Raw genomic sequence first — 14,574 nt, 5'->3', positions numbered from 1 at the left:
ACCCTTACTCTAACCCTAACCCTAACCCTAAACCTATCACTAACCCTATCTCTAACCCAAACCCTAACTCGATCCCTATCTCTTATCCTATTTTTTCCTAATCCTGTTGCGTTTTTTATGCCTGTATTAAATGTTTTGCAGTTTTTTTTGGCTAATAGGAAAATAAGACCGCGCTATTCATGAAGAAACATTCATAATTACCGCTAACCCTAACCCTATCTCTAACCCTAATTCTAACCCTATCCCTAACTTTAGCCTAAACAAACCTAACCCTAAATCAAACCCTCTCTCTAATCCTAACTCTAACCAAAACTCTAACACAAATCCTAACTCAAACCTATCTCAGACCCTAACTCTAACCCTATCTCTAACCCTATTTTTAACCCTTAGTCCAACTCTAACCATTATTCTAACTCTAACTCTGACAAGAACCATAACTCTAACCCTAACTCTAACTCTAACTCCAACCCTAACCCTAACTCCAACCCTAACCCTAACTCAAACCCAAACTCAAACCCTAACCCAAGCCCTAACCCTAACCATAACTCAAATCCTAAATCAAACCTAACTCTAACCCTAAATCTATCCCGAACTCGAACCCTAACCCTAACCCTTACTCCAACCCTAACTCTAACCCTAACGCTAACTCTATCCCTAACCCTAACACTATCTCTAACACTAACCCTAGCTATAACCCTAACTCAGACCCAATCTCAAACCCTAACTCTAACCCTAACCCTAACCCAAACTCTAACCATAACTCTAACCCTAACCCTGACTCTAACCCTAACTCTAACCCTAACTCTAACCCTAACTCTAACCCTAACACTAACCCTAACTCTATTCCTAACTCTAACCCTAACCCTGACTCTAACCCTAACTCTAACCCTAACCCAAACACTAACCCTAACTCTTACCCGAACTTTAACCCAAACCCTAACTCTAACCCTAACTCTAACCCAAACTCAAACCCTAACACAAGCCCTAACACTAACTCTAACTCAAATCCTAAATCAAACCTAACTCTAACTCTAACTTTAGCAATAATTCTAACTCTAACTCTAACCCTAACTCTAACTCAAACCCTAACTCCAACTCTAACACTAACTCTAACCCTAACTCTAACTCTAACCCTAACCCTAATTCTAACCCTAACTCTAACCCTAACCCTAACTCTAACCCTGACCCTAACTCTAAACCTAACTCTAACCCTAACTCTAACCCTAACCTTAACCCTAACCCTTTAACTCAAATCCTAAATCAAACCTAACTCTAACTCTAACTTTAGCAATAATTCTAACTCTAACTCTAACCCTAACTCTAACTCAAACCCTAACTCCAACTCTAACACTAACTCTAACCCTAACTATAACCCTAACTCTAACCCTAACTCTAACCTTAACCCAAACCCTAACCCTAATTCTAACCCTAACTCTAACTCTAACCCTGACCCTAAATCTAAACCTAACTCTAACCCTAACTCTAACCCTAACCTTAACCCTGACCCTAACCCGAACAATAAATCTAACCCTAACTCTAACCCTAATTCTAACACTAACCCAACCCTAACTCGAACCCTAACTCTATCCCTAAAACTAGCCCTAACTCTAACTCTTACCCGAACTCTAACCCTAACTCTAACTCTAACCCTAACTCTAACCCTAACTCTATCTCTAACTCTAACCCTAACCCTAACCATAAACCTAACTCTAACTGTAACTTTTACCATAACCCTATCTCTAACCCTAACTCTAACCGTACCTCTTAATCCTATTTTTCCTAATCCTGTTGCGTTTTTTATGCCTGTATTATATGTTTTGCAGTTTTCTTTGGCTAATAGAAAAGTATGACTACGCTATTCATGATGAAACCTTCATAATTACTGCTAACCCTAACCCTAAATCTAACCATAACTCTAACCCTAATTCTAACACTAACCCTAACCCTAACTCTATCCCTAACTCTAACCCTAACCTTAACCCTAACCCTAACTCTATCCTTAACTCTAAACCTAACTCTAACCCTAACCCTAACTGTAACTCTAACCCTAACCCTAACCCTAACCCTAACTCTAATCCTAACTCTAAACCTAACTCTATCGCTAACCCTAATTATAACCCTAACTCTAACTAACCCTAACTCCAACACTTACCCTAACTCTAACTCTAACCCTAACTCTTACCCTTACCCTAGCTCTAACTTTAACCCTAACTCTTACCCTAACCCTAACTCTAACCCTAACTCTAACTCTAACCCTAACATTATCCCTATCTCTAATCCTATTTTTTCTTAATCCTGTTGCATTTTTTATGCCTTTATTATATGTTTTGCAGTTTTCTTTGGCTAATAGGAAAGTATGACAGCGCTATTCATGAAGAAACCTTCATAATTATCGCTAACCCTAACCCTATCACTAACCCTAATTCTAACCCTATCCCTAACTTTATCCAAAACAAACCTAACCCTAACTCAAACCCTCTCTCTAATCCTAACTCTAACCCAAACTCTAACACAAATCCTAAATCAAACCCTAACCCTAACTCTAACCCTAATTCTTGTTGCAGAGTGTGATCACTGGGTGCAGCGGAGTCCATTCAGATCAGACATTGTGGAGTAAAAAGGAACTGGCTTCTTTATTGGAACATAACACAGAATGCAAAGATGTCACCTCATTGTAATAAGAACAACAGACAGGAAGAGATAACCAACAAGTTCAGTAAAGTGTACAGGATATTACAACACATCATAGAAATGCATAGCATATCACTGAGCATTAGCGACATCTGCTGTCCTATTTGTGAACTGAAGTTAATCTGCTAAGCTGAAAGCTGTTGTATCTCCAACAATTCTAACCCTAACTCTAACCCTAACCCAAACCCTAACTCAAACCCTAGGACAAATATGGCAAACGGATTTTGTAGGTCCACCCTAACTCTAACTCAAACCCTAACCCTAGCCCTAACCCTAACTATAACTCTAACCCTAACCCTAACTCTAACCCTAACCCTAATTCTAACCCTAACCCTAAACCTAACCCTAACTCTAACCCTTACCCTAGCCCTAACCCTAACCCTAACTCTAACCCTAGCTCTAATCCTATTTTTTCTTAATCCTGTTTTATGCCTGTATTATATGTTTTGCTGTTTTCTTTGGCTAATAGGAAAGTATGACTACGCTATTCATGATGAAACCTTCATAATTACCGCTGACCCAAACCCTATCACTAACCCTAATTCTAACCCTATCCCTAACTTTATCCTAAACAAACCTAACCCTGACTCAAACCGTATCTCTAACCCTATCTCTAACCCAAACTCTAACACAAATCCTAACTCAAACCTAACTCTAACCCTAACTCTAACCCTAACTCTATCCTTAATTCTAACTCTAACACTAACCCTAACTCAAACCCACACTCAAACCCACACTCAAACCCTAACGCTAACTCAAACCCTAACTCAAACCCTATCTCTAATCCTAACTCTAACCTAAATCTAACATTAACTCTAAGCCTAACTTAAACATTAACTCTAACTCTATCCCTAACCTTAAATCTAACCCTAACTCTAACCTTAACTCAAACTCAAACCCTAACCCTAACTCTAACCTTAACTCAAACTCAAACCCTAACCCTAAATCAAACCCTGACTCAAACCCGAACTCTAACCCTAACTTTAACCATAACCCTAACTCTAACCCTAACTCCAACCCTAGCTCTAACCCAAACCCTAACTCTAACCCTAACTCTAACCCTAACTCTAACCCTAACTCTAACCCTAACACTAACCCGAACTCTAACCCCAACTCTACCTCTAACCCTAACTTTAACCCTAACCCTAACTCTAACCCTAACTCCAACCCGAACTCTAACCCCAACTCTACCTCTAACCCTAACTTCAACCCTAACCCTAACCTGTACTCTAACCCTAACTCTAACCCTAACTCTGACCCAATTTAAAACCCTAACTCAAACCCTAACTCTAACCCTAACCCTAACCCTAACTCTAACTCTAACCCTAACTCTAACCCTAATCCTAACTCTAACCCTAACCCTGACTCTAACTCTAACCCTAATTGTAACCCTAACCCTAACTCAATCCCAAACTCAAACCCTAACCCAAACCCTAACTCTAACCCTAACCCAAATCCCATCTCTAACCCCAACTCTAACCCTAACTCTAACCCTAACTCTAACACTAACCCTAAATCTAACCCTAACTCTAACCCTAACTCTAACACTAACCCTAACCCTAACTCTAACCCTAACTCAAACCCTAACCCAAACCCTAACTCTAACCACAACTCTAACCCAAACCCTAACTCAAACTCAAACTTTAACTCAAACCCTAACTCCAACCCTAACTCTAACCCTAACTCTCACCCTAACCCTAACCCTTACTCTAACCCTAACCTTTGCTCTAACCCTAACTCTACCTCTTTCCCTAACCCTAACCCCAACCCCAAATTTAACCCTAACCCTTATTCTAACCCTAAACCTAACACTACACCCTAACCCTAACTTTAACCCTAAATTTAACCGGCACCCTAACTCTAACCCTAACTCTAACCCTAACTCTAACCCTAACCGTAACCCTAACCCTAACTCTAACCCTAACTCTAACTCTAACCCTAACTCTAACCCTAACCCTAACCCTAACTCTAAACCTAACACTAACCCTAGTCCTAACCTTAACTCTAACCCTAACTCTAACCCTAACTCTAACCCTAATTCTAACCCTAACCATAACCCTAAATCTAACCCTAACCCTAATCCTAACCCTAGCCCTAATTCTAACCCTAACCCTAACTCTAACCCTAATCCTAACCCTAACCCTAGCCCTAACCTTAACTCTAACCCTAACTCTAACCTTAACTCAAACTCAAACCCTAACCCTAAATCAAACCCTGACTCAAACCCGAACTCTGACCCTAACTTTAACCATAACCCTAACTCTAACCCTAACTCCAACCCTAGATCTATCCCAAACCCTAACTCTAACCCTAACTCTAACTCTAACCCTAGCTCTAACCCTAACTCTAACCCGAACTTTAACCCCAACTCTACCTCTAACCCTAACTTTAACCCTAACCCTAACACTAACCCGTACTCTAACCCTAACTCTAATCCTAGCTCTAACCCTAACCCTAACCCTAACTCTAACCCTTACCCTAACTCTATCCCTAACCCTAACACTAACTCTAACACTAACTCAGACCCAATCTAAAACCCTAACTCAAATCCTAACTCTAACCCTAACCCTAACTCTAACTCTAACTCTAACCCTAACTCTAACCCTAACCCTAACTCTAACCCTAACCCTGACTCTAACTCTAACCCTAATTGTAACCCTAACCCTAACTCAATCCCAAACTCAAACCCTAACCCAAACCCTAACTCTAACCCTAACCCAAATCCCATCTCTAACCCCAACTCTAACCTTAACTCTAACCCTAACTCTAACACTAACCCTAAATCTAACCCTAACTCTAACCCTAACTCTAACACTAACCCTAACTCAAACCCTAACCCAAACCTTAACTCTAACCAAAACTCTAACCCAAACCCTAACTCAAACTTTAACTCAAACCGTAACTCTAACCCTAACGCTATCCCTAACTCTAACCCTAACCCTAACCCTAACCTTTACTCTAACCCTAACTCTACCTCTTTCCCTAACCCTAACCCCAACCCCAAATCTAACCCTAACCCTAACCCTAAACCTAACACTAAACCCTAACCCTAACTCTAACCCTAAATCTAACCCTAACTCTAACCCTAACCGTAACCCTAATCCTAACTCTAACCCTAACTCTAACTCTAACTCTAACCCTAACTCTAACCCTAACTCTAACCCTAACCCTAACTCTAAACATAAACCTAACCCTAGTCCTAACCTTAGCTCTAACCCTAACTCTAACCCTAACTCTAACCCTAACCCTAACCCTAATTCTAACCCTAACCATAACCCTAAATCTAACCCTAATCCTAACCCTAACCCTAGCACTAATTCTAACCCTAACCCTAACTCTAACCCTAACTCTAACCCTAATCCTAACCCTAACCCTAGCCCTAACCTTAACTCTAACCCTAACTCTAACTCTAACCCTAACACTAATTCTAACCCTAACTCTAACCCTAACCCTATCTCTAACCCTAACTCTAACCCTTACCCTAGCCCTAACCCTAACCATAACCCTTACTTTAACTTTAACCCTAACTCTAACTCTTACCCTAACTCTAATCCTATTTTTTCCTAATCCTGTTGCGTTTTTTATGCCTATTATGTATTTTGCTGTTTTCTTTTGCTAATAGGAAAGTATGACCGCGCTATTCATGAAGAAAACTTCATAATTAACGCTAACCCTAACCCTATCTCTAACCTTAATTCTAACCCTTTCCTTAACTTTATCCTAAACAAAACTAACCCTAACTCAAACCCTCTCTCTAATCCTAACTAGAGATGTACCGAACGGTTCGCCGGCGAACGGTTCCCGGCGAACTTCGAACGTTTGCGTTCGCCGCTGCGGGCGAACATATGCGATGTTCGGTCCGCCTCCTATACATCATCATTGAGGCAAACTTTGACCCTGAACATCACACTCAGCAGACACATTCCAGGCCAATCAGCATACCTCCCTCCCACACCCTCCCAACTCCTGTAAATAAGCAAGGGCAGCATCCATCTTAGATCATTTCTGTGTTACTGAGAGCAGGGAAAGTGCTGGTGCTGCTGTTATAGCTGGGGACAGTTCCCGGTCTTGTTAGCCAGTGTTCTTGGTACACTCCTGCTGTAAGGACAGCACCCCAAAAAGCCCTTCCTAGGGCTGGTATTTGAGGTTTTTTTTGGATATATATATATATATATATATATATATATATATATATATATATATATTTATATATATATATATATATATATATATATATATTATATATATATATAAGCCCTTTTGAGGGCTGGTATTTGTGTAATTTTTTTTGTTCTGTGATATATGTATATATTGTCCCCAAAAGCCCCTTTGAGGGCTGGTATTTGAGTATTTTTTTAATATATATATATATATATGTAGCATGTCCAGAACCAGAAAAAAAAGATCATATAGGTGTAAAAGGGGTTCCCACCATCCCTGCTCTACTGAAAAATTATCTTTTTTTTCTGGTTCTGGACATGCTACAGAGCTGAAACTTCACAGGTACACTTTTTAGACCCCCCTAGACGCTAAATCACACAAAAAAAGTTCTTAAAAATTGTCATTTTTGATAGAGAGCCAATTATTGGAAAACTTAAAAAAAAAAAAAAAACTTAACAAAAAAAAATTTCTTTGGATTTATTGTTTGGGGGGTCTAAAAGGTGTACCTGTGAAGTTTCAGCTCTGCAGCATGTCCAGAACCAGGAAAAAAAGATCATATAGGTGTAAAAGGGGTTCCCACCATCCCTGCTCTACTGAAAAATTATCTTTTTTTCTGGTTCTGGACATGCTACAGAGCTGAAACTTCACAAGTACACCTTTTAGACCCCATAGACACTAAATCAAACAAAAAAGTTCTTAAAAATTGTCATTTTTGATAGAGAGCCAATTATTGGAAAACTTAAAAAAAAAAAAAAAAACTTAAAAAAAAATTTCTTTGGATTTATTGTCTGGGGGGTCTAAAAAGTGTACCTGTGAAGTTTCAGCTCTGTAGCATGTCCAGAACCAGAAAAAAAAATAGAATCAGGGTTAGGGCTAGGGTTAGGGTCAGGGCTAAGGTTAGGGTTATTTTTAGTGCTTAGGGTTAGAGTTAGAGGGGTAGGGCTACTAACTCTAACCCTAAGGATCTCACCGTAACCCTAACCCTAGCCCCTAACACTAAACCTAACCCTAACCCTCTAACCATAACCCTAACCCTCTAACCTTAAACCTAACCCTCTAAGCCTAGCCATAAAAATAACCCTAACCCTGAACCTAACCCTAACCCTAGCCCTAACCCTAGCCCTAAGCCTAACCCTAGCCCTAACCCTAACCCTAACCCTAGCCCTAACCCTAGCCCTAAGCCTAACCCTAGCCCTAACCCTAATTCGTATTTTTTTCTGGTTCCGGACATGCTACAGAGCTGAAACTTCACAGGTACACTTTTTAGACCCCCCAGATGCTAAATCCAAAGACATTTTTTATTTTTATTTTTTTTAAATTTTTCCAATAATTGGCTCTCTATCAAAAAATTATAATTTTTAAGAACTTTTTTTGTGTGATCCCTCTCCGGCATGCCACAGTCCAGGTGTTTGTCCCCTTGAAACAACTTTTCCATTACTATTGTGGCCAGAAAGAGTCCCTGTGGGTTTTAAAATTCGCCTGCCTATTAAAGTCTATGGCGGTTCGCAATGTTCGCCGGTTCGCGAACATTCGCCGATGTTCGCGTTCGCCGTTCGCGAACAGCGAATTTTATGTTTGCGACATCACTAATCCTAACTCTAACCCAAACTCTAACACAAATCCTATCTAAAAACCTAACACTAACATTAACCACTTAAGCCCCGGAAGATTTTACCCCCTTCCTGACCAGGGGGTATTTTGCGATTCGGCACTGCGTGAATTTAACGGACAATTGCGCGGTCGTGCGACGCTGTACCTAAACGAATTTGGCGTCCTTTTTTTCCCACAAACAGAGCTTTCTTTTGGCGGTAATTGATCAACTGTGCGATTTTTTGATCACGCGCTATAAACAAAAAAAGAGCGTAAATTTTGCAAAAATAGCAATATTTTTCCCTTTTTTTATATGAAATTCCCCCCCAAAAAAATGTAAAAATCAAAATTTTTTAACATTTTCGGCCAATTTGTTTTATGCTACCTATGTTTGGTAAAAAAAAATGCAAAAAGCGTATTTTGATTGGTTTGCGCAAAAGTTATTGCGTTTACTAACTAAGGGAAAGATTTTTGTCATTTTTGTTGTTTTCTTTTTTTAACGCGTAATGGCGGCGATCTGCAATTTTTTTTGCGGTACTGCGACATTGCGGCGAACAGATCGGACCCTTGATTGACATTTTTGACACTTTTGGGGTTACCAGTGACATTTCTACAGTAATCAGTGCTATATATATGCATTGTTACTGTAAAAATACACTGGTAGTGAAGGGGTTAACTTTATTTGAGAGGGAGGGGCTGTGTGTCCCTAGGGGCGTGATTCTAACTGTGATTGGCTGTGGCTTCAGCTGTATGCAGAGTGATCAACGGATCTACATAGTAGATCCATATGATCATCTCTCATACAGAGGGGAGAATGACATGCAGCTTGTTTACACAAGCTGCCTGACTTTCTCCCTCTCCCCCGCCGATCGCAGAGTGGCCGGCGGACATCCTGTCCGCCGGTCACATGCACGGGGAGGTCCGTGACCACGCGGGATCTCAAACCCTAACTCAAACCCCAACTCTAACCATAACCCTAACTCTAACCCTTACCCTAACCCTAACCCTGACTCTAACCCTAACTCTAACCCTAACTCTAACCCTAACTCTAACCCTAACTCTAACCCTAACACTAACCCTAACTCTAACTCTAACTCTAACCCTAACCCTGACTCTAACCCTAACACTAACCTTAACTCTAACCCTAACCCTAACCCTGACTCTAATCCTAACTCTAACTCTAACCCAAACACTAACCCTAACTCGAAACCTAAATCTATCCCTAACTCTAACCCTAACCCGTACTGTTACCCAAACCCTAACTCTAACCCGTACTGTAACCCAAACCCTAACCCTAACCCAAACCCTAACCCTAACTCTAACCCTAACCCTAACTCTATCCCTATCTCTATCCCTAACCCTAACACTAACTCTAACACAAACTCGAACCCTAACCCTAACTATAACCCTAACTCAAACCCTAACTCTAACCCTTACCTTTACTCTAACCCTAACTCTAACCCTAACTCTAACCCTAACTCTAACTCTAACCCTAACTCTAACCCTAACCCTGACTCTAACCCTAAATCTAACCCTAACCCAAACCCTAACCCTAACTCTAACCCTAACCCGAACTCTAACCCTAACCCTTACTCTAACTCTAACCCTAATCCTGACCCTAACCTTAACCCTAACTCTAACCCTAATTCTAACTCTTACCCTAACCCTAACCCGAACCCTTACTCTAACCCTAACCCTAACCCTAACCCTATCACTAACCCTAACTCTTACCCTAACCCTAACTCTAACCCTAACTCTAACTCTAACTCTAACCCTAACAGTAACCCTAACTCTAACCCTAACTCTAACCCTAACCCTAACTCAATCCCTATCTCTAATCCTATTTTTTCCTAATCCTGTTGCATTTTTTATGCCTGTATTATATGTTTTGCAGTTTTTTTTGGCTAATAGGAAAGTAAGACCGCGCTATTCATGAAGAAACCTTCATAATTACCGCTAACCCTAACCCTATCTCTAACCCTAAATCAAACCCTCTCTCTAATCCTAACTCTAACCAAAACTCTAACACAAATCCTAACTCAAACCTATCTCAGACCCGAACTCTATACCTAACTCTAACCCTATCTCTAACCCTATTTTTAACCCTTAGTCCAGCTCTAACCATTATTCTAACTCTAACTCTAACAAGAACCCTAACTCTAACCCTAACTGTAACTCTAACTCCAACCCTAACCCTAACTCCAACCCTAACCCAAACTCAAACCCTAACCCAAGCCCTAACCCTAACTCTAACTCAAATCCTAAATCAAACCTAACTCTAACCCTAAATCTACACGGAACTCGAACCCTAACCCTAACCCTAACTCCAACTCTAACTCTAACCCTAACGTTAACTCTATCCCTAACCCTAACACTATCTCTAACACTAACCCTAGCTATAACCCTAACTCAGACCCAATCTCAAACCCTAAATCTAACCCTAAATCTAACCCTAACCCTGACCCTAACTCTAACCATAACTCTAACCCTAACCCTGACTCTAACCCTAACTCTAACCCTAACTCTAACCCTAACTCTAACCCTAACCCTAACTCTAACCCTAACACTAACCCTAACTCTATTCCTAACTCTAACCCTAACCCTGACTCTAACCCTAACTCTAACCCTAACCCTAACTCTAACCCTAACACTAACCCTAACTCTATTCCTAACTCTAACCCTAACACTGACTCTAACCCTAACTCTAACCCTAACCCAAACACTAACCCTAACTCAAACCCTAACTCTATCCCGAACTTTAACCCAAACCCTAACTCTAACCCTAACTCTAACACTAACTCTAACCCTAACCCTAACCCTAACCCTAACTCAAACCCAAACTCAAACCCTAACACAAGCCCTAACACTAACTCTAACTCAAATCCTAAATCAAACCTAACTCTAACTCTAACTTTAGCAATAATTCTAACTCTAACTCTAACCCTAACTCTAACTCAAACCCTAACTCCAACTCTAACACTAACTCTGACCCTAACTATAACCCTAACTCTAACCCTAAACCAAACCCTAACCCTAATTCTAACCCTAACTCTAACCCTAACCCTAACTCTAACCCTTACCCTAACTCTAATCCTAACTCTAACCCTAACTCTAACCCTAACCTTAACCCTGACCCTAACCCTAACCCTAACAATAAATCTAACCCTAAATCTAACCCTAATTCTAACACTAACCCAACCCTAACTCGAACCCTAACTCTATCCCTAAAACTAGCCCTAACTCTAACTCTAACCCAAACTCTAACCCTAACTCTAACTCTAACCCTAACTCTAACCCTAACTCTATCTCTAACTCTAACCTTAACCCTAACCCTAACCATAAACCTAACTCTAACCCTAACCCTAACCATAAACCTAACTCTAACCGTAACTTTTACCATAACCCAATCTCTATCCCTAACTCTAACCGTACCTCTAATCCTATTTTGCCTAATCCTGTTGCGTTTTTTATGCCTGTATTATATGTTTTGCAATTTTCTTTGGCTAATAGGAAAGTATGACTACGCTATTCATGATGAAACCTTCATAATTACTGCTAACCCTAACCCTAAATCTAACCCTAACTCTAACCCTAATTCTAACACTAACCCTAACTCTATCCCTAACTCTAACCCTAACCTTAACCCTAACCCTAACTCTATCCTTAACTCTAACCCTAACTCTAACCCTAACCCTTACTGTAACTCTAACCCTAACCCTAACCCTAACTCTAATCCTAACTCTAAACCTAACTCTATCGCTAACCCTAATTCTAACCCTAACTCTAACTAACCCTAACCCTAACTCCAACACTTACCCTAACTCTAACTCTAACTCTAACCCTAACCCTAACCCTAACTCTAACTCTAACCCTAACTCTTACCCTAACCCTAACTCTAACCCTAACTCTAACTAATCCAATTTTTTCCTAATCCTGTTGCGTTTTTTATGCCTGTATTATATGTTTTGCTGTTTTCTTTGGCTAATAGGAAAGTATGACTGCGCTATTCATGAAGAAACCTTCATAATTACCTCTAACCCTAACCCTATCTCTAACCCTAATTCTAACCCTAACTCTAACCTAAACAAACCTAACCCTAATTCAAACCCTCTCTCTAATCTTAACTCTAACCCAAACTCTAACCCAAACCCTAACTCTTACCCTAACTCTAACCCTAATTCTAACCCTAATTCTAACCATAACTCTAACCCTAACTCTAACCCTAACTCTCACTCTAACTATAACTCTAACCCTAACTCTAACCCTAACCCGAACTCTAACTGTAACTCTAACCCTAACTTTAACCCTAAACCTAACTCTAACCTGTACTCTAACCCTAATTCTAACCCGAGCTCTAACCCGAACCCTAACCCTAACTCTAACCCTAACTCTAACCCTAACTCTAACCCTAACTCTAACTCTATCCCTAACTCTAACTCTTACTCTATCCCTAACCCTAACACTAACTCTAACCCTAACCCTTACTCAGACCCAATCTCAAACCATAACCATAACCCAAACCCTAACCCTAACTCTTACCCTTACTTTAACCCTTACTCCAACTCTAACCATAATTCTAACTCTAAATCTAACCTTAACTGTAACTTAAACCCTAACTCTAACACTAACTCTAACCCTTACCCTAACTATAACCCTAACTCAAACCGAAACTCAAACCCTAACCCAAACCCTAACCCTAACTTAAACCCTAACTCTAACCCTAACTCTAACCCTAACCCTAAATCTAACCCTAACTCTAACCCTTATTCTAACACTAACCCTAACCATAACTTGAACCCTAACTCTAGCCCTAACTCTAACCCTAACTCTAACTCTAACCCTAACTCTAACCCTAACCCTAACTCTAATCCTAACTCTAACCCTAACCCTAACTCTAACCTAAACAAACCTAACCCTAATTCAAACCCTCTCTCTAATCTTAACTCTAACCCAAACTCTAACCCAAACCCTAACTCTTACCCTAACTCTAACCCTAATTCTAACCCTAATTCTAACCATAACTCTAACCCTAACTCTAACCCTAACTCTCACTCTAACTATAACTCTAACCCTAACTCTAACCCTAACCCGAACTCTAACTGTAACTCTAACCCTAACTTTAACCCTAAACCTAACTCTAACCTGTACTCTAACCCTAACTCTAACCCGAGCTCTAACCCGAACCCTAACCCTAACTCTAACCCTAACTCTAACCCTAACTCTAACTCTATCTCTAACTCTAACTCTTACTCTATCCCTAACCCTAACACTAACCCTAACCCTTACTCAGACCCAATCTCAAACCATAACCATAACCCAAACCCTAACCCTAACTCTTACCCTTACTTTAACCCTTACTCCAACTCTAACCATAATTCTAACTCTAAATCTAACCTTAACTGTAACTTAAACCCTAACTCTAACACTAACTCTAACCCTTACCCTAACTATAACCCTAACTCAAACCGAAACTCAAACCCTAACCCAAACCCTAACCCTAACTTAAACCCTAACTCTAACTTTAACTCTAACCCTAACCCTAAATCTAACCCTAACTCTAACCCTTATTCTAACACTAACCCTAACCATAACTCGAACCCTAACTCTAGCCCTAACTCTAACCCTAACTCTAACTCTAACCCTAACTCTAACCCTAACCCTAACTCTAATCCTAACTCTAACCCTAACTATATCCCTAACTCTAACCCTGACCCTAATTCTAACCCTAATTCCAACCTTAACTCTATCCCTAAACCTAACTCTATCCCTTACCCTAACTCTAACCGTAACTTTTACCCTAACTCTAACCCTAACTCTAACCGTATCTCTAATCCTATTTTTCCTAATCCTGTTGCGTTTTTTATGCCTGTATTATATGTTTTGCAGTTTTCTTTGGCTAATAGGAAAGTATGACTACGCTATTCATGAAGAAACCTACATAATTACCGCTAACCCTAACCCTATCTCTAACCCTAATTCTAACCCTATCCTTAACTTTATCCTAATCAAACCTAACCCTAACTCAAACCCTCTCTCTAATCCTAACTCTAACCCAAACTCTAACACAAATCCTATCTCAAACCTAACTCTAACCGTAACTCTAACCCTACCTTTAACCTATACTCCAACTCT

This window comes from Pelophylax lessonae (assembly GCF_965119305.1).
Source record: "Pelophylax lessonae genome assembly, chromosome: 4".
Lineage (NCBI taxonomy): Eukaryota > Metazoa > Chordata > Amphibia > Anura > Ranidae > Pelophylax > Pelophylax lessonae.
This window is presented reverse-complemented; position numbering follows the sequence as displayed.